At 43.3% G+C, this 27968-nt stretch overlaps 1 protein-coding gene across 1 annotated transcript in view; it reads right to left on the bottom strand.

Annotated features, from left to right (window-relative positions):
• LOC126298156 (histone-lysine N-methyltransferase 2D-like) overlaps positions 1-27968 on the bottom strand; it is a 989658-nt gene that overhangs the window by 510175 nt on the left and 451515 nt on the right. The window lies entirely within an intron of this gene.

Below are 27968 nucleotides of genomic sequence, written 5' to 3'. Positions count from 1 at the left end.
TGGCGCCACAGACCATCACTCATGACTGTTGGGCAGTATGGCGGGATACAGTCAGTTTGGCTGCTCAGAGGCATCCCCAGACATGTCTTCGGCTTGGAATCTCACTGACTGGAGTACAATTGCCTTCAGTGATGAGTCCTGCTTCGAATTGAGCTCGGATTACCAGCGAAGACATGTCTGGAGACGGCCCGGACGGTGGTGGGATACCGTCCTGAGTCTCGCTCTCCATATGACCAGACAACCAGCAATGATGGTCTGGGATGCCATTTCTTCTCATAGCAGGAGAACTTTGGTTGTCATCTATGGCACCCTTCCAGCACCGCGGTACGCCCCGTTTTGTTGCTCTTCGTGGAAAGCCATCCTGGACTTACATTTCAGTAAGATAATGCCGCCGGCCGCGGTGGTCTAGCGGTTCTAGGCGCTCAGACCGGAACCGCGCGACTGCTACGGTCGCAGGTTCGAATGCTGCCTCGGACATGGATGGGTGTGATGTTCTTAGGTTAGTTAGGTTTAAGTAGTTCTAAGTTCTAGGGGACTGATGACCACCGATGTTAAGTCCCACAGTGCTCAGAGCCATTTGAACCATTTTTAAGATAATGCCTGCCCGCACACGGCGGGAGTATCTATTCCGTGTCTGCCGAACCCTACCTAGGCCAGCAATATTGCCGGATCTCTTCTCAATTGACAACGTTTGGAACATTATGGGCAGGGCTCTCCACCTAGCACGAGATTATGGCCACCTAACGCACCAGCTATACAAATCTGGGCACGATATCCCTCAGGAGGACATACAATAACTTTGTCAATCAATGCCAACCCGAATAACTGCTTTTGTAGCCAAAATTGTTTCATATTTATAATGATTTTCTTTCACTTTATTTGTTTGTCAAAATTAATTTAATCTTTTTCTTTGATGTAAATTTGTCGTGCTTTATAATATACGTTAGTCACTAAGATACAAACGTAAGTTTTGTATGCCTTCGGTTGTAAGATATAAGCTCTGAAGTTACATATAAAAGAATCACAAGTGAATAGGACTTCAGAAATCATATTAATAACATAATTTTGATATCGTATTAGCACACTGATATGAAGACACTGTAGTTATTTATACGGATGTGAACTGATGAAGTAACTAACGTTATTATAAATTAGGGAATAAACGAGCTTGATTTAAGGGGAAGAAGAGATACGGCCGAAGCGTCTCCTTATTCATACCTGTGGCCGCCCCCTCCCCCGCTCCTGCGTAAACATCGACGAGCAAGAAAAAACAATACGAAAAATTCACGAAATTCTTGTGGAACGAAAAAAATCCGTTAGTAATAAAGAATTTAATATTTACAGAATGCCAGCAGAATGACACACAGACAGGAGAACATTTCGGTTTCCTCTTGATGTAAACGTAAGGCTACAGCTAGCACGTTTTGCCCCAATCTGGGGACTGATCCACTGCCTTTCCTGACATATCTGAACAGAATTGGTAGGAGGGCAACAACAAACTGTGACTACGGGGAAGTGGGCAAACCACGGCATGTCCTATGAGACTGCCTCCTAGTTGAAGATGTAGCTAGGTAGGTTACAAAAGTTAAAACTGTTTACGAAATACTTAGAGTAAAAGAGGAATTTCATATTGTAACTCTTGTAGCCGATGCTGTCTCGGAAAAAGCAAGGTGTTCCTGTAGTGAATATACACTACAGCAATAACGAGAAAGGCCACTACACGAGCACAGGGAACGAGAACGAAGCCTGATCTTAGGGAGGAACAGGCAAGCCTGAAAGCTCTACGTTATTTATGATCCAGTGAAGAGGAAGGAAGGGGACGTGGGTACCAAAACGAGAAGAATCAGTAGTTCTCACTGAAAGTTAGCAAAACAGTGCTGGACCAAATAGCATGGTCGATCTGGAACTGAAAGTACAGAGACCCCAGAGAAACCATACAATCCAATAATAATAAAGTTTGTGTATCTTTGTCAGCCTACAGTGACGAGAAAATGAGTGTTGTGGTTCAAGACATTGTACTGCTCAATTGCACTCTGAGGATCAGTGGGCTAAACATTTTCAAAAGTAATCGTACTAGAAGTACATTACTAATGTTATTATAGTAATTTCTTACGTAGGCTTCGGCAGTAGTACCTGTTGCAGTAAAATCGAGGTATTGGTAGAATTAATAGGGCGCACCCATATGGTAATATTAGTGGTCGTTGTTCTTGTTATTCAGAAGTAAGACGCAAAGTTCCTTCGAACATGAATGTATATCCGAAGTTACAGGAACTGCGGCCACTATAGCTCTTATGAAGTACATGAAACGTATTCGTATTTGCGAATATGAATAATCATCAGCTGTATAATGGATTAACGACAATGAAAATTTGTGCTGCATCTGGACTCGAACCTGGATTTCCCGCTTATACATTATGTGGACAGAAGTATCTGGACACCTGGCTGAAAATGACTTACAAGTTCGTGGCGCCCTCCGTCGGTAATGCTGGAATTCAGTATGGTTTTGGCCCACCCTTAGCCTTGATGACATCTTACACTCTCGCAGGCATACGTTCAATCAGGAGCTGGAAGGTGTCTTGGGGAATGGCAGCCCATTCTTCACGGAACGCTGCACTGACGAGAGGTATCGATGTCGGTCGGTGAGGCCTGGCACGAATTCGGCGTTCCAAAACATCCCAAACGTGTTCTAAAGAATTCAGGTCAGGACTCTGTGCAGGCCAGTCCATTACAGGGATGTTATTGTCGTGTAAACACTTCGCCACAGGTAGTGAATTATAAACAGGTGCTCGATCGTGTTGAAAGATGCAATCGCCATCCCCGAATTGCTCTTCAACAGTGGGAAGCAAGAAGGTACTTGAAACATCAATGTTGGCCTGTGTTGTGGTACTGCCACGCAAAACAAAAAGGGGTGCAAGCCCCCTCCACGAAAAACACGACCAGAGCATAACACCACTGTGGTGTCACCGCCAGACACCACACTTGCTAGGTGGTAGCCTTTAAATCGGCCGCGGTCCGGTAGTATACGTCGGACCCGCGTGTCGCCACTATCAGTGATTGCAGACCGAGCGCCGCCACACGGCGGGTCTAGAGAGACTTAATAGCACTCTCCCCAGTTGTACAGCCGACTGTGCTAGCGATGGTTCACTGCCCACTTACGTTCTCATTTGCCGAGAAGATAGTTTAGCATAGCCTTCAGCTACGTCATTTGCTACGACCTAGCAAGGCGCCATTATCAGTTACTATTGATATTGTAAAATATGTACCGTCAAGAGCGACGTTCATCCTTAATTAATTAAAGTTAAGTATTCCACCAGCTACGTCCGTTGTTTCTAAATTCTAATTTCCTTGCCCTGTTCCAGACCTCACGCCAGCCTGCGTGAGCTAAATCGCGTTCCTTTCGGCCTCCTCTAGTAACACGGTGTTGGCTCTCCTGCCAACCACAAAAACCACCGCCTCCGAGTTTTACAATTGGCACTACACACGCTGTCAGATGACGTTCACCTGGAATCAGCCATGTGTACCGTGATTCGTCACTCCACATAACGTTTTTCCACTGTTCAATAGTCGAATGTTTACGCGTCATACACAAAGCCAGGCGTCGTTTAGCATTTACCGGCGTGACGTGTGGCTTATGCGCAGCCGCTTGACCAAGAAATGCAAGTTTTCTCACCTCCCGCCTAACTGTCATAGTATTTGCAGTGGATCCTGACGCAGTTTGGAATTCCTGTGTGATGGTTTGGATAGATGTCTGCCCATTATACATTACGACCCTCTTCAACAGTCGGCGGTCTCTGTCAGTCAACAGATGAGGTCGGCCTGTACGCTTTTGTGCTGTAGGTGTCCCTTCACGTTTCCACTTCACTATCACATCGGAAATAGTGGACCTAGGGATGTTGAGGAGTGCGGAAATCTCGGGTACAGACGTATCACACAAGTGACACCCAATCATCTGACCACGTTCCCACGTTCGAAGTCCATGAGTTCTGTGGAGCTCTCCATTCTATTCCCTCACGATGTATAATGACTACTGAGTTCACTGATATGGAGTACTTGGCAGTAAGTGGCAGCGAAGTTCACCTAATATGAAAAACGTATGTTTCTGAGGGTTTGCAGATAGTTTTGATCACACAGTGGAGCTACGGGTCACGTTACAATTTTTTTTTTGTTGCGTTTTGTTCCTTAATTTTCGCTCTGTTTGGTCGGAGCAGACGTCCCATGATAGCCGTTGGAGTTGGTTGTTGATACCTTCACTCAAGTTCTTTTATTACAGAGAGCAGCTAGCTCTGTGACCGAACACGCTGAGCTACCGTGCCGGCTCCATTAAGCTATCCGAGCACTACTGACGACCAAAACCAAACTTTCATATGTCGTCAACCACATGTCTACAACCTAAACTCGTATATTCATTATGTGCGCTACTGGCCATTAAAATTGCTACATCACGAAGATGACGTGCTACAGACAAGAAATTTAACCGACAGGAAGAAGATGCTGTGATATGCAAATGATTAGCTATTCAGAGCATTCACACAAGGTTGGCGCCAGTGGCGACACCTACAACGTGCTGACATGAGGAAAGTTTCCAACCGATTTCTCAAACACAAACAGCAGTTGACCGGCGTTGCCTGGTGAAACGTTGTTGTGATGCCTCGTGTAAGGAGGAGAAATGCGTACCATTACGTTTCCGACTTCGGTAAAGATCCGATTGTAGCCTATCGCGATTGCGGTTTATCGTATCGCGACATTGCTGCTCGCTTTGGTCGAGATCCAATGACTATGAAAGGTCTCTGTTGGATTCCTTTCATGTTAATTTCTTAAATCTGTTGATATTTACGGCATACTTTCCACTTCTAAATTTAATGTGGTGTTTCTGACTATCTGGGAGGAGACTGAGCAGTGGAACATGTTACTTTTACACATAAACAAGAACGATCTGTCACACAACTACACTTTAAAACACAGTTTATATGTAATTCATATATGCAAGAGGAAATTAACCACAATCAACCGATTCAATTTTCACCCAAAGAAGTTACGTTCGCAGCTCAATCCTGTCCGTTATGAAATTACCACCTACTGGTATACTAAATTCATACTAACTCTCTGTGAAATCTTCCCGAAAAGAATCGCTGAGGGCTACTTTGATCATTACACCACATGTTTCACGTGGTCAACTTGGTTTATACAAAGAGTGTAACTCCACAATAATTTTTATAATTAAAATAAATTACATCGAAACACAATTTACAATTCTACGGCCTTTTCGGTAGCGAGCAAGAACTCGGAGCGGTCCCCTGTGAAGGCTGTGAATGGGAACTCTTCAACTATATGTTTTACAGTTTGCTTATCAGAGCCACAATCACACCTGGAAGAAGCTTTTTTCCCCATCTATACAACGAGTCAGCACATCTCCCACAGTTTGTTCGTAATCTGCTTAAAGTGGCCCATATTTTTTGAACTCTTCCACTTTAATGTAGAGGGAATAAGCGCAGCTAAATATCAAATCCTAGTACACCTTATAAAATCAGGCGAACAGAAAATTTCGATTTGTTAGAATGGTTCTGAGAAAAGGCAGTGCATCTGTACAGGAAATCGAATACAAGGCACCAGTGCGACCAATTCTAGAGTTTTGTTCGTGTGTTTGGCTCCAAGCAGGCACGACAAGAGACATCGAAGAGCTAGAATGTTAAAAGGTCGGTATAACTAGTGCGGAAGTGTAACCGAAGTGATCGGGGAAGTTAAATGGAAATCTGTGGAAGAGAAACGGCGTAGTTGTCACGAAACCCTGTAGAGTAAAATTAGATAACCTGTGAGTTATCGCGCCACCATCCTCTAACTCCCTTAGGGACCATGACATTCACATATAGTAGCATATAAACAGTCATTTTCACTTTCTCTGTACGTGAACGGAATAGGAAAGAATATCGGTATATTTCATACAATATACTCTCCGCCATGCACAGTACGGTGGCTTGCGAGGTCCAGATGTAGACTTAGTTATAAATGTAGACGTAGGAAAAGAGGCCATAGGAAAACTGAGTGTAGAGTAACGTACTGAAATGAGTAATCGTAGCAGAGATAAACAGAAAAAAGAGTAATTTGATAGACATTGTAAGGTTATTTTAAGGTTATATATAGAAAAAAGTATTCTAAAAGTGATTGCAATAATGATTTACATTAATTTAATTTGATGCATATAGGTTCAAATTTTTAACAACTAAGTGAATTAGAATGACTAAATTAATACATTCTAAGACAAATAAAGGCGGACCACGAAGGAATTATTCGAATGAGGCAGAGAATTTCAGAAAAATTGGATGTTTTTTTAAAGAGAATGAGCTTCACAATTTAAAAAGTCAGTATCGCGTTGGTCCACTTCTGACCCTTATGCAAGCAGTCATTTGGCTTGTCATTGATAGACAGCTGTTGGATGTCATCCTGAGGGATATCATGCCAAATTCTGTCCAATTGGAGCATTAGATCGTCAAAACTCCGAGCTTGTTGGAAGGCCCTGCCCATAATAATCCAACGCTCTCAGTTGGGAGAGATCCGGCGACCTGGCTAGCCATGATAGGATTTAGCAGGTACGAAGACAAGCAGTAGAAACTCTCGCCGTGTGTGGTGGGCACTATCTTCCTGAAATTTAAGTCCAGAATGGCTTGTTATGATTGACAACAAAAGCGGGCGTAGAATACCGTGACGTACCGTTGTGCTGCAAGGGTGTCTCGGAGAGCAACCAGAGGGGTCTTGCTATGAAATGAAATGACAGCGCAGACCTTCACTCCAGGCTATCGGGCAGTAAGGCGAGTGACAATCACATTGGTACCTCACTGACTGGAGTAGAGTTGTTTGCAGTGATGACTCCCGCTTCGAAATGAGCCCGGACGACCAGCGAAGACGTGTCTGGAGACCCCCCGAACACGATTTGATACGAAGACGAATGTCAGCCGACATATTGCCCGACAACCGAGAGTAATGGTGTCTCTTGCCATTTCTCTTCATAGCAGGACCCCTTCACGCGTCATCCGCAGCACCCTTACAGCACAGCGGTACGTCGACCATATTCTACGCTCCTTTTTGTTTCCCTTCGTGGTAAGCCATCCTGGGCTTAAATTTCAGCAAGATTAAGCCCGCCCACACACGGCGAAAGTTTCTACTACTTGTTTTCGTACCTGTTAAATCCTACCTTGACCAGAAAGGTCACTGGATCTCTCCCCAACTGGTAACATTAGAGCATTATGGGCAGGGCCCTCCAACCAGCTCGGGATTCTAACAGTCTAAGTAGTCAATTGGACAGAATTTGACACAATATCGCTTAGGAGGATATTCAGCAAATCTGTGCATCAATGCCAAGCCGAATAATAGCGTGCATGAGGACTAGGGGTCGGTCAACTCGTTGCTGACTTGTATAATTTGTGAAGCTCTTTTTCTTTAAGAAATGATGCAATTTTCTGAAATTGTAATCATTTGATTGTCCGTACATGTACATCACTCCTCTGTCTTAGAGTGCAAATGTTCCATGACTTAGGGTTTCTTTCCATTCTGTTTACGCATAGAGGGAAGGAAGCACGACTGTTTAGTGCCACCCTGTTTTCTGAAATTAGTTTGATCTTCTTTTCGCAGTCTCTACATGAACGATGGGTAGAGGGCTGTCGTACACTGTTCTGCAAAACTTAAGAACGAGCTACGTAAATTAACGTAACATATTATTTACTGGGTGGAAATCAATGAAAATGTGGGAGCGTGTAGTCAGAGGCCTTCTAGTCGTGTACACAAAGTTGGACTAAGGGGAATTTCCCGCAACACCAGGCGGCTGACGGCGCACACCGAGCAGTTAAGATCCACTGTAGTGGTGTTGTTCGTTACAACATCGCCTGGAGACAAAATCTAGATAACTTCACATGGCGAAGAATCATCGGGAAACTGGTAGAAGTGTAGGCCAGGAGTTTGGTATTGCTCACAGCATTGTTTTACGTGCATGAAAAGCGTCCCGAATCGTAGACACTGCTGTCCGATGGAGACGAGGTGGTCGACCAGCCAAGAAGGAACCGGCCTCAAGCAGCGAGTGCAATTGCAATATATTTAACAGCACTGCATGGCACGCAATCTGACGCTCCACACTGGTAGTCTGTTTGTCCGACGACCAGTACGCTGCGTTCCATTGACACCTGCGGATCGGCGGTACAGTTTGCGATAGTCCCAAGAGCATAGGGAGAGGACCAGCAAGGTGTGGAGTCGCGTGCTCTTCTTGGATGAGAGTACATTCAGTCTGAATGGACGTAAGCTCCTATGGTGGGGGGTTGAAACACGTAATGCACGCATGGTCGTTTTTGTGGTCCGGGTGTTATGGTATGAGGAGGCATAATGTTACATGAGTGTACTGACCCCAAACATTAGAACACAGTACACTCACCTGCCAACGTTAGGCACTGTACGCCTTCCCGAAGTGGATCTTTCCATGGCTACATTCGGCCCAGAGTTCATTGTTATGGATGTTAATGCACGACTACGTCGAACAGGGTAAGTGGAGGAGTTCTTGGAACGAGAAGATATTCGGTGATTGGAGTGGGCTGCCCGTTCCCATCCAGCACATGCAGGGTGTGTTGGGCAGACGTATTGCAGCACTAACGGATGTCCAGCAGTTGTCAAGCACGCTAGTGGAGGAATGGAACGCCCTACTACAGGAACTCTTTACCATTCTTGTGGCCAGCATCGGAGCTCGTTGTAGAGCATTCATTTCCGTCCGCGGTGACCACCCACCCTATTAGGAATCATGTCCCGCCTTTTGTAATGTCCATGGACCATCACAAATCTCGGTCACTTCAGTACAATTATTGACTTTGGGTAAAAGTGTTATTTCTGTTCGTCTCACAGCATGCTTCTTTCAGTTACCTTCTGTGCTATAATGTAACAGTTCTTTCTATGAATTGTGCTATGTTATCTGGCAGTGACACATCATACGAAATTTGATTTCATGCCTAAGTTTTGCACACCAGTGTATATTCGTAGACTTCTCAGCTAATGCTAGTGCTTGGAAACTTTTAAGTAGGTTTTCGTCGAATATTCATCTTCTGAATATGTTGCGGTAGCTGTGTTTGACGACAAAACTAAGGGATTTCTGGTCTACCTGTTATGCAAACGATTGTTTTCTTTGTATTATTTTTCACACAGCAGTATTAAGCTTATAGTTAAAGTGATGTGTTAACTCGGCAACCAAACTTACAGGAACATAATTTGATAGCAGATGACAAGCTACTGACATAAAGTAGTGTGCAATACCCAACAATGTGGAAAAGAATTAAGACAATGACAGCAGACAAAAACAATTTTAAGCTTAATTTCGTCAGAATAATTATTACTTAAAACAATTTCACATTTTATGGCACTGAATGAAGTGTACCCACTGCCGATGGCAGAAAGATTCTGAACAATGGTGCAAATATTCTGAACATGTTTCGATTTATATAACAGAAACAAGTTGTTTGCATTATAGGCAGACTTTAATTCCAGTAATTTCGTGGGATGGCAGACATTTGTCTTCAAGAGCCTCCTAGTTCAATTTCTTCAACATTTCCATGGTGGTTTTCTGTAAATCAAAAGTATTTTTGACCACTCGTGCTACTCTTCTCTGCACACTTTCAGTATCCCTCGTTAATCCTGTTCGGAGAGGACATACAATTGTTTTGTGTATGACTTCTGCTGTAGACTGACTGCTTTTTCCTAGTATTAATCGAAGTTTGTAACCTCCTGTGCTAAGACGTACAAGGTCACGCGTAAGTGCGAGGGCCATTCGGAAAGTGAGGTCTGATCTGGTGCGAAATGGAAACCGTAGTAAAAATCCTATGAAGCTTTCCACAGATGCGTGGGTCAGCGTGTGTAGTACGCCAGGCGATCGTGTCACGTCGCTCTTTTCAGTCCTGGGTGCACAGCGAGCACGCCTGGTGAGAGATTTCGCCTGATGCCATGCAGCCCACATAACATAACTGTCGTGTGTTTCCTTCTTCACGACAGTACTCGGCCGCTCTATGCAGAGGCCATGAAGATGTTCCTGTGGCGCCTTCGATTGGAAGTGTTCGATCATCCACAGTATACCCAGTAATTAGCTTCCTCTAAGTTTCATCTCTGCTCCCATGAGCCACTGCCTATGAAGACAACATTTTGCCGCAGACAACGACCTGTACACCAGCGTAGAGAATTGGTGCAAAGCACAGGCGGCTGCCTTCTATGAGAAGGGTATTGTAAAGACGTCTGTACAGTGCTATGAGAAATTTCTGGTCGGAGAGGTGACTATGTAGAGCAGTAGCTGGAAGGAGTTGCCAACTGTTTCAAACAAAACATTTTTTATTTTCACGATGGTTCCATTTCACGACATATTGGACATTTCTTTCCGGATAGCCCTCGTACTTCCTCTGTTGCAGAAGACAACTGTGTCAAAACTGCAAGCCATTCAGAAAATAGATACATATCAGGAGCTAGATCAATTATAATACGAAAACATTACAGTGGATTTTGAGTGTAGTAGATGTATAGAGATGACGAATATTAACAGCAGGTTTGACGACAAACTATTCGATAGAGCGCCGGCTTGAAAAAGGGAAGATGGTCATAAATATAAAGGGAAACATGGCGAGGGTGAGACGGCCGTGTGAGAGTAACAAGTAGCAGAGGGACGGCCCGGGGTGGAGTGCCGCTGTGCTGAGGGCCCCCGGCAGAGAGGCGACCCGCTAATTGGCAGCGCCACCCAACACCTACACCCCGCCTTTCTTCAAATTTGTTTTCCTGGCCTCCTCGCGACGAGAGCTGCGCCACCTGCTCCATTCTCTTCCGTGTACATTCTGACGCAGGTACACGGAAGCTTCACGCGCCCTGCAAAAAGTCAACGACGAAGGCAACAGAAGTACCGACAGAAAGATTAGAAAGATTTATAGACGGTGGCAACTAGTATCAAAGTATTAGGACGGTGCACAAGTTCGTAGCGTTTTTGTTTTGCGTGTTGGCATTCCGGTTGCTATGGGTCTGTTTATCCATTGTAATTTTTTATTTCTCGTTCACAGTTAATACGACAGAGTTGCAAAATACTAACACGCATTCTTTACAGAAGAATGGAAAAACTGATAGAAGCCGGCCTCGGGAAAGATCAGTTTAAATTCCCGAGAAATGTAGGAACACGTGAGGCAATATTGACCGGATGACGTATCGTAGAAGATGGGTAAATGAAATGCCAACCTACATTTATAGCATTTGAAGAATCACAGAAGACTTTCGACAATGTTAACTGGAATACTCTCTTTGAAATTCTGAAGGTAGCAGTGGTAAAATATAGGGAGCGAAGGGCTGTTTACGACTTGTAAAGAAACAAGACGGCAGTAATAAGAGTCGAGAAGCATGAAAGGGAGGCAGTTGTTTAAAAATGGAGTGAGGCAGGGTTGCAGCCTACGCCCGATGTTATTCAACATGCAAACTGAACAAGCAGTAAGGGAAACAAAATAAAAATTAGGAGTAGGAATTAAAGTTCAGGGAGAAAAAATAAAATCTTTGAGCTCTGCCATTGACACTGTAATTCTGTCAGGGACAGCAAAGAACTTGGAAGAGCAGTTGAAAGGAATAAAGTGTCTTGTAAGGAGTATATAATATGAACATCAATAAAAATGGAAAAAGAATTTCGGAATGTAGTTGACCTAAAACAGGGGATGCAGAGGATATTAGATTACGAAGTGAGACAATTATAGTAACAGATGATTTTTGCTACTTGGGCTGCAAAATAACTGATGACGGCAGGACTAGAGAGGATATAAAATGTAGGCCGGCAATGGCAAGAAAAGCGTTTCTGAAGCAGAGAAATTTGTTAACATCAAATGTAGACTGAAGTGCTAGAAAGTCTTTTCTGGACGTATTTGTATGGAGTGTAGCATTGTGCAGAAGTGAAACATGGATGACTATAAACAGTTTAGACAAGAAGAGAAGCTTTTGAAATATGGTGCTACAGAAGAATGCTGAAGATTAGACGGGTAGATCACGTTACTTATCAGGAGTTACTGAATAGTACTGCGGAGAAAAGAAATTTGTGGCAGAGTTTGGATAAAAGATGGGATCCGTTGATTTGACATAGTCTGAGAGATCAAGGGATCACCAATTTATTATTAGAGGAAAGTGTGCGTCTGTGGTGAGTGAGGGGAGGGTAGAGGAGAGGCGCAAAAATTGTAGTGGGAGGCCAAGAAATGATTACAGAAAGCAAATTCAAAAGGATGCAGATTGCAGGAGTTATTCAGAGAAGAAGAGGCTTGCAAAGGAACGAGTAGCATGGAGAGCTGCATCAAACCAGTCTTCGGACTAAAGACCACAACAGTTCAATGTCGCTATTTGAGTTTACAAATTGTCATTTTGTCATTTTCAGTTAGTGAGTGGAGCTGTGGACAATAGAAGATGGAGTTCCAAGTGGAGAAATCGCAACATTTCCGACACGTTCTTCTGTTTGAGTTCAGTTGATGGTTGACGGCAGCGGAGGCAGCCAGAAACATTTGCGCCCTATATGGGGAATAGCCATTCGACAGAGCACGGCAATAAACTGATTTTTTCGTTTTAAGGAGGATCGCTTTGACATTAATGACTTTCCACATTCAGGAAGATGTTTGGACTTCGATGAAGATCGTTTACGAACGTTAATCCACAATGATTCACGTCGGTGCACTCAAAACTGGCAAATGTGGTGGACTGTGATCATTCCACCATCGTGTGACATTTGCAGGCAATGGGGTTGGTTGAAAAGTCGGGTGTATGGGTACCGCATGCTCTAAGCCCAAATCATAAAAATCAGCTGGTAACCATGTGTGCATCACTGTTTACTAGTCATCAATTGGCTCGTGAACAACACGGGCTATTTCTGTCTTGTATCGATACAAGTGACGAGAAGTAGTTGAGCCCAAACAAAGCGGCAACTCCCTGTACAAAGACGTGTACATCCACAAAAGATAATGTTATGCATGTGTTGGGACAACGACGGTGTGTTGCACAGCGAATTGCTTCCCCGAGGTTTAACCATCACTGCTGAAATTTATTGCCCAGATCTGAGACGTGTTACAGACGCAGTCCAAGAACAACGACCAGGAAGACTACGGGAAGTAACGCTACTCCACGATAATGCGCGCTCGCATTCTGCTGGACTGACAAAAAACTCTATACAGGAGTTGAGTTAGAAAGTCATTCCTCGCCCACGTTGTTCATTTGATGTTGTGCCCTCCGAGTCACCCTTTCCGCTCTCTATCGAACAACCTTCAAGGAACTTCCTTTCCGGATTAAAATGCGCTCCAAATGTGACTTGACGAGTTCTTCACCGCAAAATCGCGTGATTTCTACAGTTGCGGAATCGAAAAATTACCTCAGCGTTGGAAGACTGTTGTAAATACTGAAGGAGACTATGCTACTGATGTCTAAAGTCTTTGTTATGTGTATCTCTTGTGCTTATAGATCTTATGGGATAACGCTACCAACTTCGGCACCAACCCAATATAAATGTCCTTCCTCCAATAATTAGGCAAGTGGCAGCAGTTGCATTCTTGTTTATATAATGAACCTCCCAATACCGGGCAAAAGCTGTGGTAAACGCACTAATATCTTGTAGGACTTCGGTGCCTCGAAGAAGTTAGCAAATTCGATGTAGAAGGAAACGAGGAGGCTGAGAAATCTTCGTACTGATAAAAGAACAGAGAATAACCCCCTTATCAATCCAAAGATCGGAAAAATTCATAGCGATTTACTATGCATAGCTTTATTGGAAACGGTACACACTAGGTTTTTTCCTATTGTCCCATTCGATCAGTTGTATGAGAGCAATCAGTTTGACATGGAATCACAGCCACGTGTAACTTGGTATTGTTTTTTACACCATACATGAGAAAAGTGAAAGATATTTTACTGATTATTTATTCCTACCAGCTCTACTGCGTGCCTAATGGACCCTCTCTGCTTGATGTCGTATTTATTAAGCTTGTTATTCTAATATTTTTGTTGCAGTCTGTTTTTTTTCTTAATAATGATTGCTGCTTTCGAATATCCTCTGATTAATTGTAGTTCAACGTGCTTAGTCACTTGTGGAAGCTGCGCACAACAAATAGAATTGACGGATTGCTAAGCAGATACAATTAATCTGTAGATGTTCGAAATTTGAACGAAACCAGTAATCATTACTGAGACAACCGCAGTACACTGGGATGAAAATATTACACTCTTAACACAGGCTAACGAAAAAGTTTTTTGAGAAACTTTTTTACTTTGATAGCTGATCTTTATAGATTTTCATGAGCTGAATCCAAATCTAGCCTTAGCTTTTTTATCACCCATAGTTTTCGAGCAATATGATTTTTAATATATAATATAAAAGGCCTACGCTATACGGTAAGTGAGGAAATTAATGAAACGCTTTGTTACAAAATAAGCATAGTTTGTATTTACAGTAAGCTACTTAAAACAATGGTATGTGTTAGTAGAGATTTCACTTGTCAGCAGGGATTGATTTGTATTTTCTTTCTCGTTTTTTCAAAGAAGCTTCTTGTCTAGCTTTTTCTACGATGAGACCCTTGCTGAACCTCTCGGTGAACTGACCAACAGTAGTTTCCTGTCATATTGGTGTTCCAGCGGCCTTGGTAGCGTTTTTCCATCACTTTAATGTCCTGGTGAAAACGCTCTTCTTGCTCCTCACTAACATCTCCCATATTGTCCGGGAAGTAATCAAGGTGACTGTTCAAAAAGCGAACTTTCAGGCTCATTAGACATCCTAAGGTTTTAAACTTCTTTAACATTATAGGTATAATAAAAACATATTCTGGGTCTTTTTCATGTCCTAAGAACTTATTAACGATATGCTTGAATGATACCCATGCTTCTTCCTCATTTAAGGTCACTGTGGATTCAAAGTTAACATCAAACATCAATTTTCCAATGCCAGGTCCGACAAAGACGCCTTCTCTTAGTTTAGCTTCTGAAAGGCGTTGAAACGTTTGGCAGAGATACTTAAAACATGGTCCATCTTTAGGCAAAGCCTTTACAAACTATTTGATTAGGCCTAACTTTATATGTAGAGGAGGTAGCAGTACGTTTTTTGGATCTACAAGGTTTTTACGCAGAATGTTCTTCTCACCAGGCTTTAAAAACTCCCTCACAGTTCTTTCTGCACCAGTGTTGATCCCTAGCCCTACTGTCTCAATCACACATGAAACATGGAAATTTGGTAAAGCCACCTTGCTGACCAAGGTGCATGCATGTTACTTTTAGATCGCCACATATCCAATTATGAGCGGAATAGCCTATTTTATTTAGCACAATTTCTAGGTTTTCATAGTTTTCTTTGATATGTCCAACAGGTATATATGCATACATGTTACCATTGTGTAATAAAACAGCCTTTAAACTAGTTTTGGATGAATCAATAAATAGCCTCCAGTCTTCCTTTTTGTATTCAATACCAAACTCATTCATCAGACCGGGAAGATCTCAGCAATACACTAAACCATCTTCGTGCTGAAAAAACTTGGAAAATTGCTGCTCTCTTTTCCTATACATGTATATGCTGGTTCCAGCTGCCAATAAGTTCTTTTCTTTTAATCTAGAGCCAAGCAATTCAACTTTTTCTTTCGTTAATCCCAGATCCCTAACCAAATCGTTAACCTCTAGACTTCCTGTATTACAATGGAATTCATCATCATCTGGTTCATCTAAATCAGACTGTGCATCAGAAAATACTTCTGTTGGAATACAATTTAAATCATCTCGTGGGTCAGGAACCGGCAAATCTACAACATGCCCTACTGGTCGGATGGTGGACGGAAGGTTAGGGTAGCTTTTTACCTCCTTGTTTTTCGAATTATGATCAGTAATATCAATACTGCGAAAGTAGCAAATTTATAAAGAACTTGACAGTATGAGTCCCTTTATCAGTATGGCATTGCACCCCCTCTGTCCTGTGTGCATGCACCAATTCGGTTGAAAAGGCCGTTGCATCCTTTTCTGAGGCAAGCCGGCTCACAACTAGTGTAACTAGTCCTTGATATCCCGGGAACCGACACTGGAACAGAGTTGACGTTCGATCTGATCCCACTTATGTTCTGTCAGGGACAGATATGGTGACTTTACTGCATAGCAGAGTACCTCAACATTATACAAACAGTTCATAGAGATACATACAGTACGTGGACGAGCATTGTCCTGTTGAATGTTGGCACCACAACACTTTCACATGAGAGGTAACACATGAGGACGCAGAATGTCCTTGATGTACCGTTGTGCCATCACATTACCCTTGGTCACTTCCAGCCGAGAGCTGAATTCATCCCGATGGTTCCCCACAATATGACGTCAGATGCAACACCGCTGTGCCTCTCCAAAACATTGCAATATTGGGACTTCTCCCCGGATCACAGACATACGGGCTGACAATGATCCTCCAGGGCAATGCGATCCATGCTGAACCCAATCCCAAGCTATTCACCATCTGTCCATGCTTTCCGCTCACGATACCACTCTAGACGTAGCCATTTGCTTTGTAGTGTTAACAATAACCTATGCATGGGACGGTAATTCCCTACTCCGGCTGCTGATAATCTTTGACTAATGGTGTGGGATGACAGAATTTTGCAGGGAGTCCATTACTTGTTGTCGGATGGGAGGCCCACATGTGATGGGGCTACAATGTGCTTGGTGCACAAGATGGCGGTTCTTTCTAGTGGAGGACAGATGTCGTTGGCTGGAACCTTGACGAAGAGTATGGCTGCCCTCACGCTACCGTGCAGTTCAACAAGGAGTTACTGTTACAGCCGAGAGATCTGTATATTCCACGATTTGGCCAGCCAGCCAAATGCAAACCTACGTAGAGGCCCCTATTGTCAGATGATAATGCTGCCTCACACGGGTACGTGGTATTTCTGTCTTCTTCATAGTGATCACTGGATCACTCAGTATCTGACGCTGTTCAGCAGTTGGGGTGCCAGGTCTCTATGGTATGTGGTGCAACCGGGTTGGCAATGGTCAGGGGGTCAGCAGTTCACCTCGCTGCAAAAATCCATGCTAGGTTTGTGTTAAGTGTACAGCAGCTGCGCAACATCGTTCAACATTTATTAAGTAGTGTCGACGTTTACGGTGTGGTCAAACACGTCGGAATGACCAAGAACTTGGTGAGAGATATTCTCTCTGTGAAGAAACGAGGACGGCATTATACTTTGAGGCCCTGTTGCTCGAAGACCGGCGGGTCACAATCAGGGCGAGGGTGAGAAAAGTGAACATTCGCCTTGCATCAGTTTTCAACATCTTTCACGATATTTTGAACACGACGTAGGTCGACACGTGTTAGCTTCTGTGATTAATCACATCAATTGAAAATGCTCGCCAAACCGAGGAAGCAGCGGAAATGCTGTAGCTGCGTCAAGCCAATTCAGATGAGTTCATACGCCGCCTATCAGCACGGACGGGTTTTGCGTGTATCACTATGACCCCGAGGCAAAGGACCAATAGGACGTTATGAACTTTTTTGGACCGGAACATTTCTTTACTTTCTGATTTCTCGTGTTTGAATCAGTTAAGTGGAAATCAGTTGCGTGTTAGTGCAGTACTGTCATAAGGTACGTACAGATGATAGACTCTCACTCACAGTGAGAATATATTACCGCACGATACAGATGTGATTTACAGTACATACGTTACTGTACATTACACTTTCATGCAAGATTTTTTAGTGAGTGAATGCTTTTTTAAGTTTTTTTGCTGTTTTCAAATGGAATAATATTTCAGGCAGTATTTCCAGTTGTGCTGTATTGTATTGTGATGTCCTGGCTCAATAAAAGTGTTCCTCTGACAATCCGAACTTTTTTGCGTTCCGACCATGGCCCTGGTCCCGTAGAGGACGGATTAGCGAGGTTCTACTGTAGTGGCAACTACTTATTTACAACTTACAGTATCTCAGAATACTTACCAGAATTGTATAAAACCCGTTGTTAGAGATGTTTAAGTCCTAGGATACACTTAGCAGCGCCAGTTGTGTTGATAGTTCGAGTGCAGCAGCCTATTGCCTGACGAATCTCTCTAACATTTCTGAAACGAATGTCATGAAGTGCTCCCTTTTATTTAGGAATCAGCTTGAAGTTACCGGGGCTATAAGTTCTGGGAGTGTGGTGGATGGTACACCACACCCGTTCACACAGTTACAGATGACACGATGTACGCCGAGAGAAATGGGAACAGAAAAACATAGAAAATATGCCGCAAACAGTGACAAAAATCTTAAAACCATATTGTAATGTATTATAAGTAAGATTTAAAGAACCCTTTCATAATGACGATATTTGTTGCTGGAATAGTTTGGAGAATAAATGAATAAGCAAATAACAAAAATTGTTTTGAATCAAGGCTGTCTCATGATTTCCATATTGTTTTTTTGTATGCAAACACGGACCAAATGGAACAGTTCCAAGATAAAAACTTTTCATACCCGTAGATCGGACAAATCAGTCACAGCTTGTGCCATATGCGCCCGAGCATATGGCATACGCGCAAAATGATTGGTAGGACCCGCAGAAAGTGTCGCTCCTTCTTTCTCTAAGCTGTTCATTTTTGGAAACCAGCTTAGAGAGAGAAGCGACTTTCTGAAGGAACAGCCCCTCATTTTGCAGGACAGTGTTCGGTTGCATATGGCACAAATTGTGACTGATTTGTTTGATCGATGGGCGTGGGAAGTGATGCACCACCCATCACACTCGCAGGACTTAAACCCTTGCGACTTCAAAGTGATTCCCAAATTGAAGGAAGCACTGCACGGCTTTCGCTTCGGAAATGTTACAGAGATTCGTCGGGAAATAGACCGTTCCCCTCGATCTATCAACACCACTGGCGCTGATAAGGACTTCGACATCGCTAGCAACGGATTATGCACAATTTTTGTGACTGCTGTGGAGGACAGTAAAACTTTAAAACATGTGTCTATTTTATATAAGCTGGAAATAAATACTTGTGACAGCTCAAGTTCCAGCCCTCGAATATGCGAAGGCGTGCTGAAGTATAATTTCTCCGCAATTTTTTATGTGAAAACTTTTAAAACGTTTTAAATAACACCATTTTTATTAGCACTCTACAGTTTTATTATTCATGCCTACATATTTATTTCTCAACCTAGTTAACTTGACGACGAACACAGTTCTCTCAACGAGAGACGAGTTTGTTGATACCGTCACTGTTAATATTTTCCTCCGTTGAGGGAGTCACAACCTCACCTCTGCTTGCACCGCTTCATCACTATCAAAGCGAAGTCCTCGAAGGCGTTCTTTAAGTTCTGCAAAGCAGCTGAAAATCGGATGTGGCCAAGTCAGTACTGTTTGGAGAACAGTAAATCAAAGGCGTCGGGTTGTTGCAGATGTCGCAGCTGTCGCGTGTATAGTCTGCTACAGTTCGGAGCCCTCTAGCGGCAGAGGGCTGCAAATACACTCATGTTCAGGAAAATCAGAACACATTGAAAGACTAGAGATACGTAGTTCATATTCACAGGACGTCTACATTGGTATGTTCTGTAGAAATGATTAGCGACTGAAGTATGTTGGCATGCGGGTTAAAGGTCATCATCGATATCGCAGCGCAACACCAACTATCGGGAAACTCTGCCGCGGCTCTCGTTTCCGCAAAAAACCGAAAGTAATAGCTCAAACAATGGAAAATCCAGGATGGAATGTAACAATATTATGAGAAAGGAAATTGCTCCTCACCATATAGCGGAGATGCTGAGTCGTAGATAGGCACAACGAAAAGACTCTCACAATTATAGCTTTCGGCTGTTAAGGCCTTCGTCAACAATAGACAAACAAACGCAACTCACACACATGACTGCAGTCTCAGGCAACTGAAACCACACATTTTTGTTGTGCCTGTCTGTGACTCAGCATCGCCACAAAATGGTGAAGATAATGGATCAGTGTGACTTCAACAGACGTGTAGGATGCCTCGCTGACATACTGTATGTGTGGACTGTAAGGTCAAATCAGTGAGTTTGAAAGAGCGCGCATTATTTGCATGAGAAAATACGATGCATCCGTTACGGAAGTTATTGCTCGTGTGGGGCTAAGTGTTTAGGCCGTGCAATGGGTGTCTGCAGAATGGTTCATGGAAGGCCATAGAACGCGACAAGGTGGATTAGGTCGTACCATCCTGACCCCCCCCCCCCCTCCCCCCCGAGAAGACAGACACGACACCTCATCATCTGAATGACATTGCAGGAGAGATATGCGTTCTCCTCGGCTCTGGCGCAACATTGGCACACTGTAACACATCGTATACTACCAGGGCGACTGCCCATCGCCGTTATTACGGCATGGGTTACGTGCGCGTTGTCCACTTCTCCACCTACCTTTGTCGAATGGTGTATGGGACGACGCCATTGAGGACAGGAATGGTGTCAGTATTTTGGAAGAATCCAGGTTCTGTTTGTTTGAAAATAATGGCCGCATTTTGGTTCGCCGCAGACAGGGGGAGCGGAATCACATTTACAGCATTAGCACAAGACATACTAGCGTCAGCTCAAGTCCTTATGATGTAGGATGCTGCTGGGTATAACCACAAATCACAGTTGGTGCGTGTCCAGGGGACCGTGGGAAGTGTGGCCTACGTGGATGACATTCTGCGACCCGTAGCCATAACCTTTCTTCACAATACCTCAGACACCTGTTCTAGGCGCTTCAGTCCGGAACCACGAGGCTGCTACGGTCTCAGGTTCGAATCCTGCCTTGGACATGGATGTGTGTGATGTCCTTAGGTTAGTTAGGTTTAAGTAGGTCTAAGTCTACGGGACTGACGACCTCAGATGTTAAGTTCCATAGTGCACAGAGCCATTTGAACCACAGACACAATTTTTCAGCAAGACAATGCTCGACCACATGTTGGAGCAAGAACACAAGCATTCTTGAGGTCACAGGATGTCAGCCTGTTGCCCTGGCCCGCCACATCACCAGACTTCTAGGCAATCGAAACGACGTGATCCAATGCTAACCACCACAGATGAACTTTGGAACCAGGTGAATGCAGCATGGATGACTATACCACAAGACGGCACTCGAGCCTTATACGCGTCGATCCTATCACTCAGTGAACATATTATGAGGACGCATGGCGGACAATGTTTCTACTAGCTTCCAGGACACGTACTGTATCGAGGTGACTGAAACGTTAACCATTTCTGTTGGGCATACTAACGTACATGTCCTAGTCGTTGAGGGTGGTGTGTTTTTTCTGAACATAATGTATGATGAATAAACATATCGAATGTTAATAACGTTTGTTTTATTTAAAAAGCTTTGCGAGTTTTCACATAAAACATTCGGGGGCATTACTGTTCAGCACGCTCTCGTATATGATTTAGATGGTGGTTCTCGTATGTTGCTGTAAATATGGAAGACACGAGGATTCAAAGTGATTAAAATATGTATTAACAAATTAAGATTCATTTAATCCCAACCCTAATAGCCTAGATGGTCGTTTCATATCGCTTTTTGCTGGACATTAGAGTCTAAGTTCGTCAAACTATTTTGTTCAAGGGCCAATACTGACAACGTGAGAAGGCACTTTGGGCACCATGTGTGCCGATCTTATTAATATATTTCGTGACCTACATAAATGAGTATGTTACGAGCTCCCAATATACTAGGTATAGTAAGAATCCAATGCACTGGCAACGAGCCCCGTTAAAATTCGGCACAATTCGAAAAAATTCGTGTCAAGCGGTCTCTATTTCAGATTGCTGCCACACTCAGCGACCCAAAGTTGTGACACTGTAACTGCCTGACGAAGTGTTGTTGTGTTATTTGGGTGTGCGGATGATTAACTGATTAATAACAGTAATTATATTTAACTCGTTGAAGGGTCACAGAAAATAATTGCATTCACAGCTGTGCGTTGCGTCCGGATGATAGGTAATACATTATCCGTTATTATTTTTCTGGTAGCATTATTGGGAGGCAGTTAGGGCTGAGCGATCTACCGCCCAATCCCATTTGCCGTTAGCGGAGAATCGTGTTCGGTCGCCACAACAAACAGCCCTTTCCACCCCATGCGGGTTTAGTTTTAAATTTGCCATAGGTTAAGTGCATCACTTTTCTGCATCACTCCGAACTATAACGACTGTGTGAATTTCCGGCGTCCGTTTGGCTGCTGTTTCTTTCAGATTGTGACCATCAGAGTGCAATAAATCATTTCAGACTTCAACGAGAAAACTGAGGCATGCGTTCCAGAGGTAAATACACTGACGAGCCAAAGAAACTGGTACACGTGCCTAATATCGTGTAGGGCCCCTCCGAGCACGCTCAAGTGCCCAACACGACGTGGTATGGACTCGACTGATGTCTGAATTGGTTCTGGAGGGAACTGACACCATGAATCTTGCAGGGCTGTCCATAAATCCGTAAGAGATATATGGAGATCTCTCCTGAACAGCACGTTGCAAGGCATCCCACATGTGCTCAATAATGTTCATGTCTGGGGAGTTTGGTGGCCAGCGGAAGTGTTTAAACTCAGAGGAGTGTTCCTGAAGCCACTCTGTAGCCATTCTGGACGTGTGGGGTGACAGATTGTACTGCTGGAACTGCCAAAGTCAGTCGGAATGCACAATGAACATGAATGGATGCAGGTGATCAGACAGGATACTTACGTACGTGTCACCTGTCTGAGTCCTATCTAGACGTATCAGGGGTCCCATACCACTCCAACTGCACACGCCACACACCATTAGAGATTCTACTGGTCATAATTTATCGAAATTCGTATTTTCTGATAAAGGCTTTAAAAATTTTCTCTCAGGATGGAAAGGGATAAGCAATAAATGGAATCAGACCACTTTCAAAGTAAAGGCTCCAATACGAGTCAGTGCTTCATTGTGTGTTGGTGTCCCAAACCATTAGTGCGAAGAGTTGCCAAAGATAATGAACGGATATTTTAACGGAACGTCACCACCTAGCGTATTTACTGTGTTTGAAGTTACTGAATTACATTCATACCAGTTCATACTGAACCATCAAGTAACTTTGTTTTACCTCCGCCAGGCTCATGTTCAATAATTTTTTTAACAACTTCGTGTTTTAAACTTTACAAAACTCGTGACATTTTTTCATCCTGACAGTTATGCGTCAAGTAATGAAATTCATGAATTCGTCAATATTGCAATATGTAGAATGCCTCCGCAACGTTAATGCGGACTATTTATATCATATGAATCAATGCACTGATTGTCTCATTTTTATGACTCACGATGTATTTTATATTGCTATTCGACAGCAGTGACAAATTCACGGATTTTATTATTTGACGCCATTCATTTTATATTGCCTAGTATGATATAAATGATTTATGAACTTCATGATCGTCGTTGGAACGAATCAGGTTGTTCAATAAAGGCCGGCCGGTGTGACCGAGCGGTTCTAGGCGCTTCAGTCTGGAACCGCGCGACCGCTACGGTCGCAGGTTGGAATCCTGCCTCGGGCATGGGTGTGTGTGATGTCCTTAGGTTAGTTAGGTTCAAGTAGTTCTAAGTTCTAGGGGACTGATGACCTCAGCAGTTAAGTCCCACAGTGCTCAGAGCCATTTGAACCATTTGTTCAATAAAAAATGTTCATCAACTTGAGACAAGTGTTGAATTTGTGTCTGTTTTGGTTAGGATAGTAAGTTCACTATACTGTTCGTATTAGCCTAACCGCAATCGTGTTTCCTTATTCACTGTTAGACTTATTGCCGCTCGTATTACAACCCGTTGCTACTAGACCCGCGCAAACTACTGATTTGTTTCACCACGTGTAATACAATCTTTCTATGCTCGACTCAATTAAAAAGACACTGAGAATGTATTGATACGCATGGAAGGCGGCACATCTGTTTTGTGCGTAGTCGAATATATTTCCCTTAAAATTTAATTGGTATAAAAATGTTATTTATTGTTTAATAAAGAACCACACCGACTTTTGAGTGTTTCATTGTTTATTGTTTATAAAACAGTCAAATGGTGGTGTGTTCCTTTAAAAATATTGTATGGTTGTTGCTCAGAAATATCAAAAACTGTTTTATTGATTCACGAAGTTCTGGGAATGCAACCAAACTACTTCCCCTCTTGTGGTATTTCGGCTGTCAATCGTCGAGCCATATTCAGAATGAACTATACAACATACTGCACATGCGTTTTTTTTTATATTGATCATTACCAGAATGTATTTTCAGTGTGCCAGGACTGGACAGAGGCGAGGATGCATCGCATATTAGAGTAGTAGAAGGTGCTGGTAGGACGTAATTCCCATTTACGGTCTGTTAACAGCTTTAGTAGTTTTTGTCCATTGAGGTTAGGGCATGTTGGAGACCGAGGTACAGGCTCTACTTGAGCTATGCATCTTGGACCGTATTGGCGCGTTGGATGTCGTCTACATTAGGAACAACACGTGACGATACCCCATCATGCGTGTAACAGTAGTCGTAGAACTTTTTGCTCAAAAGCCTGTATTGTCGTTGTAGAGCGGAACCTCAGACAGCAAATTTATCGATCTAATTGTTAATTGGTAACCTACATAAATTAGTAAGTTACGAGCCCGCTGTAGGCTAGCAATCGTAAGTTAGCCGCTATCCCCAAGTACTGGTCCTGAAAACATTGGCAACATTCGGAACACCTGGTGACGGCTGTTCTCTGCTTACGACTGCAGCCACCTTCAGCGACCGTAAAGCTGTGACAATGTAATTGCCTGACGACGCGTTGTGTTGTCTCTATGAACGAATGATTAACTTATTCATAACAGTAACTGTATATATATAATTTTATGCATTATACACAAATATTTACTAAATGTTTTAAATGTCACTTTTCTTCTACTCATTGTGAGGAATTATAACAGCCTTAATTTAATTTCATACTCGCTGCTAAAAATATGTACCGCATTTGAAATAAACGTTTCTACAATGCCCACACAGGAATCCATGTTACTTTCGTTTGAAATTCCTACCATAGCAACTGATCTGTAGGGGGCACACACGCCCACGACTCGTCAGCACTGGAAGACAAACAAGGAAACCTTCCCCCTATCAAACCCCTTCACCCTGCAGTGACTGATCTATGCTCCTCTACCTAGCTTCGTCCCAAAGGTGACCGTCCAACTTCACGCCTACTATAATTCCTCCTGTGTATTTTTAATTCAACGACGGAGTCAGGTGCAGTCAACAATTGTAAATGGTAAGTATTTATTCTTTACCAATTAATTTAGGTCCAAAAATTATTTAATTAATATGTCTCGTAATGTACTTTTTTGGCATTCTCCTCCGTATTTGCACCTACTCAACTGCACACAGTCCAAACTGCATCTTCTAAATGTTTCCACACCTTTGACTATCGTGTGAGAGTATTATCATTATCGTGTTATTAAGATTATTTGTACCTGGCAGCTTTCGAAAGGGAAGCGGAACAATGGTCTGTTGTGTAGCCACATTACACGTGGTGTACGCGTGTTATGGTGTTAACTTAAGAGCTGCAATAGTCTCTTGCACAGCTTGATACAGTCAACTCTCCCATCCACGAACTTTACGGTGTTGGGTGCAACGAGCTGGTTTCTGATTAACCCTGTAAGGGAGCGACGCAATGGTAGGTGCAGTGTACGAGGCGTGGTGCACCTCTTGACACACCGATACTGTATGTACTGCAGAGTAGTAAGAACAGCGGTGCTGCTACGATAGTTTTTTTTGTCATGTGCATCCGTAAGACGTGTTTAATCATGGAGAAATGAAATAAGCAGAGACACCTACTGGGTTGGAAGCAGATCTCACCTGCGGCACGGCGTGGTACGCTTCGGCACACGACAGGTTGTTTGACGACAGGCAATTAACACTGAATTAAATAGCTGGTGCCGAAGGCACGTCAATAGGAAGAGTGATATATGTACCGGACCCGGTCTCGAACCCGGATATCTCGCTTATAGCGAGCGTCGGGGATATCCGAACACGACGCATGGCCAGACCTAAACTTGCATGTGTCGTCAACCATGCGTCTAAAAACTGTACTCGTACATCCATTATGTATGTTCCTGCACGGGGGAGACATTTTGCTTGAATGTCGCCTGCCCGGTGTCGGTGCCTCTGTTTTTTACGAATTTAGATGTAATGATCCTTCGGACATACACGCGCTGCGGCGACTACAGCCGTCATTAAATACATGAAATGTATTCGCAGTTGCGCCGCAGTGCCTCTTCCTTCGGACGTGCAGGCAGTTGCTCCAGCGGACAGTGCAGAGGTTACGGAGGAACTCAACTAGGTGACATTTCAAATTAAGGCCAACATCACCATACAACCTTGACGAGAGGATTACCGTAAGAATTGAAAACCGTAACAACACAGGAAGAAGAAACCCTCAGATGAAACTCACGCTCACAGCTGAACTGTCATTTTAGTGTTATTATCTATATTGGCTAATTCTCAGTTAATTATGGACCGCAGTGGATTCGGCATGTATATGGACATGTTTTTATGGACTTTCTCTTAACTTTCGTATTGAAGAACTGATGGTCTGGGTCTGATAATAACTGTTATCTTTAAGATTGGCCTTTCGTAGCTAAGTTGATAACCTAGTCTGGACTGGTCACGTCGTAATTAGTTTTACAAGGTACAATCCAAAGCTTCCAAGAATATCCCCTTATAAATCAGAAAACTTACCTTACTTATTAATTTCCACCTTCACCTTCAAAGTAGTTCCCTGCGCTAGCATGCAGCGCTTCCAGCGTTTTTACCATTGTGGAAGCAGTGCTGGATATCTGCAGGCTAAATCTTTTCGGAATTAATTGCGATTCCGTTTTAACCTCTTGTATGCAGTCGAAAAACGCCCTTTCAACTAAACTTTCATTTTCGAGAAAAAGAAGAACTCGCAAGGGTAAGTAGGGCCAGTCCTCACGTCGTATTTTGCAATGAATTTCCTCGCAATGAGTGAGAAGTTCGCCGGTACGTGCTCATGATGCAACAATCAGGTCCTATTCCTCTAACATCTTTCCTCAATCTCCTGACTACATTGCAGTAGAACTTCCCTATTATTGTCTAACCACTTGGAAGAAATTCATTATGGATAATTCCACGATTGTCAAATAAAATCATTAGCAGTGTCTTGATGTTGCTGCGAACTCGGTCTGTTTTTTTTTCCCACGGAGAGGGAGTTGTACCCCACAACGAAGACTGCTGTTCTATATGAGGGTCATAACCGTACAAGCATGATTCATTGGCAGTTATGACCTATACGGAAAATTTGGATCACCTTGTTTCCACTTGAGTGCACACCTAAAACTGATGGACTCGTTAGATGGCGTCCAAAAGACGAGACTGCCCTTACTGCGATTCGTCTCATGTTAAATTTATCAACTAGAATGCGTTGACATTGCAACGATTTTACAAACACCGTAGATAGTCCACATTCTGTCCTTGTAGATCGCTTCACGAACTCTCGTCATTATGAGCATGGCGAGTGTCGGCCACAATCTACAGACTCCTGGCCATCATTAGGTCACTTAAACCACTCAAATGTTGTTGTCTGGTTCAAAGATGACTTAGAAGAAACCTCCCTTAGCAGGCAGTAGGCTTTAGATGCAGTTGCGTGTCGCTTGAAACGAAACTTAATGCAGATCCTTTTCTCCTTCGAGTCAACCATTTCTGAATTCGCAAACATAGTAGAGCGCAGTGTAAATAAACCAGTAACGCCGTTCGTACCTATGCTCTCATAGTGACGCCACGTAACAGTCTGGCAGTTGAAAGACACAGTTAGAGGTGCCTAGTGGCGGAAGTTTGTACTGCCGATTCTTAGAGCGCAATATCCAATTCTCAGAAATTTTTGTTAGTATCTCGGACTACCCTAAGTTCATATACTCTGGTGCGACGTATAAAATTGGCCCTGAGTGCGATATCAAAGCTCTGTCCAATGTTTCATGGGATTTAAATCGGACTGACTGCCA

The sequence above is a fragment of the Schistocerca gregaria genome, chromosome X (assembly GCF_023897955.1).
Source record: "Schistocerca gregaria isolate iqSchGreg1 chromosome X, iqSchGreg1.2, whole genome shotgun sequence".
NCBI classification, from domain to species: Eukaryota; Metazoa; Arthropoda; class Insecta; order Orthoptera; family Acrididae; genus Schistocerca; species Schistocerca gregaria.
This window is presented reverse-complemented; position numbering and strand designations above follow the sequence as displayed.